Source organism: Anser cygnoides, chromosome 25 (genome assembly GCF_040182565.1).
Source record: "Anser cygnoides isolate HZ-2024a breed goose chromosome 25, Taihu_goose_T2T_genome, whole genome shotgun sequence".
Lineage (NCBI taxonomy): Eukaryota > Metazoa > Chordata > Aves > Anseriformes > Anatidae > Anser > Anser cygnoides.
Window position 1 is genome coordinate 6369612 of NC_089897.1, and position 6044 is coordinate 6375655.

Sequence of the window (6044 nt, forward strand, 5' to 3'; positions counted from 1 at the left end):
GCCCCAGAGCCGTAAAGCAAGAGCTGCTCTGCGGAAAGCATCCCCTGCACTGCCTGGCTGCTGCTCTGGCACGCTCCTGCCTGCGGGGCCAGAGCCACTGAAGGATGCTCCTGGGAGAAGTGATCTTTGCCAAGGCTCTCCTTTCTTCAACAGAAGGGTTTTTCCAGTTTTAATCCAGGCCAGCAGCAAGAGGCTGCTGCCAGCCCTGTCCTGCCTGGCCGCGATGCCCCAGCCCACGCAGCTTCGCTCTCCTCTTCCTCTCAGAGCGCGGGCAGGAGGCCCCTGGGTCTGCATGTCCAGTGCCTGCAAAGCGGGGCTGGAGCCTGCTGTGCACATCAGTGAAAGCGAGGGTAATGCAGGACTGGTGAGGCTGGCCTGCATGCGAACGTCAGACATCCCTCCTGACTGCTGCCAACAGAAAACGGACAAATTTGCACACCTCCGCTGCCCCCGATGTGCTTTTCTCCCTGCTCCGCATCCCCAGGCAGGGGCCACGGGGGCCCGCACGGGTATCGCACCAGGCACGATACCCCTACCTGGAAGGGAAAGCACATGGCCACGGTCCTGCCGAGCTGCCAGAAGCGTTTCATGAGCAGGGAGACACAGAATTGATTCATCGGTAACAGGGCACGCTGCATGGAGCCAGGATCGAGTGACGATCCTATTAAATACTTGTTGATGCTTTCGTATTAGTGGGCTCTAAGTCAATCAATTATTTAAATAGGATGGGAACGATGTCCCATTAATTTAAATTAATTAAAGGGGCTGAAATCATGTTGCATTAATAACAATAAAAAATATTATGGATACTCAGTTCTTTAAAAAAAAAATGATTTCCTGAGATCTGAAATCTTTCCAGGAGTTGCAAGGCTGAGGGGATATGAATATGGATCAGCGGTATTATTACACATACCAGCACCAAGGGACAAAATTAGAGAGTGTTTAAAATTCTCTGCAAAGACAAAATGTAGAATCTGAAAACTTTTGCAATCATTTATAATAATGAAATTTTGATTAGAAAGCCAGAATCATGCATAAATTACTGCATCAGCCTTCAGGGCCAAACAGCAGCACAGGAGCAGTGGGTCTGGAGGACACACTCTGGCTGGGGCTGGCACGTGCAGGGGAAGGGAGTCTTCCTCGGGTATTTTCTGCTCTCCCATAGCAGAGAAAACAGTATATAAATTATTTAAACAGGCAGAAGATAATTAACACTAATCAATCTGGATTCTGCCCAGGTTATAGCTCTGCAAGAGCATTAATCTTACTAATTACTTAATATCACTAACACAGATTTCAGTGAGTTCAACAATGCATTCAGTGAATTCAGCATTGAGTAATAGATGTAAAGTGATTGATTTTGAGTTGAAAAGCCCCTCGGTACTGCAAATCTGACCATTTTATTAATCAAATTATCACTTTTAGGTCATCCAAGAAGGAGCAGCTCAGTCTTGCAGGGAAATGTTTCACTACACTGATGGGTTATTCTTGCATTGCATTAGAGACTGTTATTTCAAGAACATAAAGAAGAAATTAGACTAAATTAACAATATCTCTGATAACTTAGATTACAGGGTGAGCACTGAGGTTAAAAGCATCGGTCTGACCCATGAAATTTGAGCTCGCATCTAGCTCCGTAGTGCATCCAGAGGGTTTGGGCAGGGTCTGCCAGGCACGTGGGCCAGCAGCACGAGCTCTCGGCAGCACTGTCCCAGATGCTGTTGGCGGTGCCTGTGCTTGCACACAACGCCCAGCATGTGCCAGGCTTTAGTTGGTGCCATCTGGCCTGAAAGAGGCTTCTGAGCAATTGAGGTCATTGAGGATATTTACAGCCCCGGCGGGCCCGGGATGCGGGAGCTGCACAAGCCGGAGCCCTGGGGGAGCGGGGGGGTGCCAGCGGCCAAGCCGGGCCCCTCTGGGTGCGGGGAGCCGGGGGCAGCGTGGCTGCAAACTGCACCCGATGGCTGCCAAGCGGGTGAAGGCGCCGCGAGCTGCGAGGCTCGAGGGTTTCTGTGCCGGCTCTGCCCCGCACACCTCGCGTGTGGCGCAGGCGGCAGGACAAGGAGCTGCACCCATCCTGCTCGCCCCCTCCTGATACCTGCCCGTGACAGCGAGGGGTGTTCGGGGAAGGTGCGGCCGGGCAGGCAGCGGTATTGCCATCCGCAATCCGGTGGGTTGGGAGCACGGGGACCCCGGTGCACGCCGGGCTGCGTCAGCGCCTCCCACCCCCAGCTGCTGTCTCCAAAGCCACCAGGCAGCGCAGGCTGTTACGTTTCAGCCTTTCCACTGTGCAAGTCACAGAAACCAAGAGAAATGAAAAGGTGAGAATGCATTATTGATTAATTACTTAGTCATCTCCTGACTGCTATTGAGCACAGCTGTGACTTTGACAAATTACTCCTCAATTTTTGTGACTGATGTGTGATTTGAATAACGCAGTTTTACAAGGCTCCTGTTAGAGGGTGACGTGGAGTGTGATTCCAGTGTCTTACAAAAGGCAATGGTGTCACGTTCCAGTAATTGATGGCATTTGCAAGTGGTTAAACAAAAAATAATTAAGCGGTGTGATATTTTGTTTGAAAGGAACTTTGGGTTAATTAGTTGAGCTGAAGCTGGGATATCAGCTTTCTATAGTCATATTGACAAGTGAGCTGGTGCCATCGCCACACGGTGTCAGACCAAAGACTGGGTCAGCGGACACCGGTTCAGTCCCCAAAGATCTCTCAGGACAGCCGGCTCTCTGCAGGCTGAAGCTGCTCCCACGAAAGGCGCGGTGCTGTCGCGCGGCTGTGCCATCCGGCTGATGTTGGGCTTTGGCTCCCCCACCTTCCCTTTGAACCAAGGACCTCGCTCAGCAGAGCACGGGAGGCACACGCAGTGCAAACCTGCAATTTCTAAAAAGAAATGCTGTAAAAATCCTTTGCAGGAAATTGGAAGATTAACCACCTGTGAATGCTGTGCCCGGCAGCCCTCACCCTCAGTGTGGGTCATTTTATCTTTAAATCCTGAGCAGTTAGTAAGGAAGAGCAGGACAGCAGGGCCCAGATTGGACAGGCTGTCTCCAACAAATAGCATCTGGGAGAACAGGGAACATTAGATGCTGTAATAGGCCATTCCTGTAGACCAGAAGGCAAGTGGCCTCATAAAGAAGGATTTCACACTATTTAAACAATAAAACCCCTGCTGGCTGCCTGGGGAAAACAGCATTTACCACAAAAAACTGCGATTTGAAAATAGTCACTGCCAGCACTGTCCCAGTAAAGGCTCATTGCAGAGGGAGAAGCTATACGAGACGGTGTAATAAAGGCCACTTCGTGGAAATTAATTACTTGTCTTAAGTCCATCACAGTCAAGTGTCCGCTAGTGCTGACAGCCATCTGGGTGCACCAGGAGAGCCACAGCAGAGGAACAGGCTGCGGGCACAGAGGGTGCTGAGCGCCAGCCCCCAGCCCCACCAGCCCCCAACCCCGCTGGCCCCCAGCCCCGCCAGCCCCTGCCCCACCACCCCGAGCTGCTGGGCAGGCAGCAGGGTGCTGAGGGGCACCGCCGCTGGGACAGGGCCGGGTGCCAGGAGGTGGGTGCCAGGAGGTGGGTGCCAGGAGGTGGGTGCCAGGAGGTGGGTGCCAGGAGGTGGGTGTCAGGAGGTGGGTGCCACGGCTGCCACTCCTGGAGCTGCCGCCTGGGCTCCCAGGAAGGTCCGGCACTCATACCCCACCCGGCGGCTCTGCCGATCGCTGCACAGTAATCAATAACTTGCTGTTTAAACAAACTGGCTTTCTGTTCCACTTAGAGTCATTTCCCTCGTGTTTCACTCAGCGCTCCATCCACAATTTTACGTGTTTAGCAAACTATGTGCTCCTTGCTGCTTGTGCTAATCACTCGGCTGCTAGCAGCACGCCTGTGTGGAAGCGCGCTCTGATGTGAGCTATTTCTGTGAGCCTGACTCACTTTTGTTAGCGCCTTTTTCATTTGAGACCCTGTCTGGAGAATTGCCATCCCAGAGCTCTCTGCCTGGAGTGAGCAATTATTGACAGTACACAGGGAGAGGAGAGTTTTAAAGGTGGCAAGGCTCGTAATGAATATTTTAACTGCTTTGCTGGACTAAATTCAGCTTTCACGAAACAGACTGGAACCAGTGGCCCGGTACCAAATGAGAACAGGCATGGAGCATACCCGATACCATAATGTCCCAACAGTGCATTTTTAAAGAAAACTGCTCTTCAGCAGGACAAGCTGTGCCGTCGGATTGCCGCCCCTGCCCAGCTTCCAGGCACGCTGCTGCCAGGGCTGCCTCCCACGGCCTGGGGCTCGGCACCGTGCCACCAGATGTCAGGAGTGAAAGGAGAACAAGAAAACCTTCCTCTGACAGCGTAAGTCACTGTTATTTGGGGTGGGGCCATGGGACTTGAAGTCAGGTTTCCCCCTCTATTAATCAGTATTTGTGTTGGTTTTAATTAGTTTTGATTGCAGCTTACAAATGTAAATACATCTCCCATGACATCTTCCTCACCTCCTGGGAATACGAAATGAGTGCTTAGCGTAACAGCATCTGTGAATTATGCACAGCAAGAAAAACAAACAGAAAAGCTCCTTGTACACCCAAACTGCTGCTGGTTATCGCCTTCCCCTTGCGTGCGGGGACGAGCGTGCCATGGCCCCCAGCTGCTCCCCCCCCCCAGCACGGGGACGTGAGGCTTTGGGGCACTTGTGGAGCTCTGCCATAGCCCTAGGAAATAACGACAAACAGGGCTCTGAGGGTCTCCAGCTAGTCTCCTTGCAAATGCAGTATTTAACACACAAACATTTGGTTTTGAACTGTACTTTGAACTGTGTACTTGTTTGTACAACCCATCCATGAGCCAAATTTAGACCAGGGTTGAGCCAAGGCAAAAAGCCCAAGCAGGAGACATAGATGGAGCATGCCAGCCTTCCTCGCGGTCTGTGCTGCGCCCCGTGTGAGCAGAAAGAGAAGAGCGAAAGGAAAAAGGAAACCCTTCCTTCAAGAAAGTGTCTGATGTTCTGCGGGAAGGGCGGGGGTGTCCCCCTGCCCTGTGAAGTCTGCAGGCATTACCCGTCCCGTCCCGCCGAGGAGGCGAAAGCTCTGGGCACTGGGCCCTGCCTGGCTGGGGGGGGAAAGGTCGGGTCCCCTCCCTCCCTTCCCAACCTCAGAAAGGAAGCCGTGGTACCAAAAGCAGAGTCTTTTGCATCAGCCCCTCAGGCACGAGGAGCACAAGGCCACCAAGCCGCAGCAGCTGCACCAGGCAGTGGGTACTGAAGGAAGGAGCCCTGCGAGGAGCGGAGCCGCCCACTGCAGCCACCAGCACACCGCTGCCACCAGCCCGGGCACCAGCGCCACCAGGCTCAGCCCCAGTGGCAGGCTGGATCTCTCCTCCCCATCGGATGAAGGAAAGCTTCCTCGCCAGGAGGTTAATGCACTTGATTCGCCACCCACAGGGATATCATCTTTTTTATTAGTGCTTGCCATTTTACAGTTTAATTAAGGTCACCCAGTGGGCCTGTAAATGACATCTTAATTAATAGCCCCCGATATCTGCCAGTGCCAGCCAGCCTTGCTACAGGGCCAGTACCTCTGGGAGCGAGCGACTGAGCCTGAGGCACCTGCGGGTGCTGACCGGCAGGGAAAGGGCTACAGACACTTATTGTGTGCGTGCACGTGCAAGTGCACGTGCGTACAAACGAGCAGCAGAACCGTGAGCATCTCATGCGTAAGCAGGGCAAGGCGGCTGTGCTGTCCCTGCCTGCTAATTGCTGTCATTAAGACTGGAGACAGGGCCACCTGGGCTGGGCTGCTGCTCCCACCGAGTGCTTGCAGGGGAAGGGCTGCGAGGGGCAGCTGCTGGCAGCTGTGGGTGCCACCTGCCAGTGGCGCTGGGGACACAGCTGGCCACCCGTGCTGGTTTTGGGCAAGCACTGATTCAGAAGGAAAGTCTTAAGCTCGGTGCTTTTGCATTTCCAGGCTGATTTCCTGAGAACAACCTCTCCACTCTAGAGGTGGATTTTGTTGCTATAACGTGGTGCTGCCT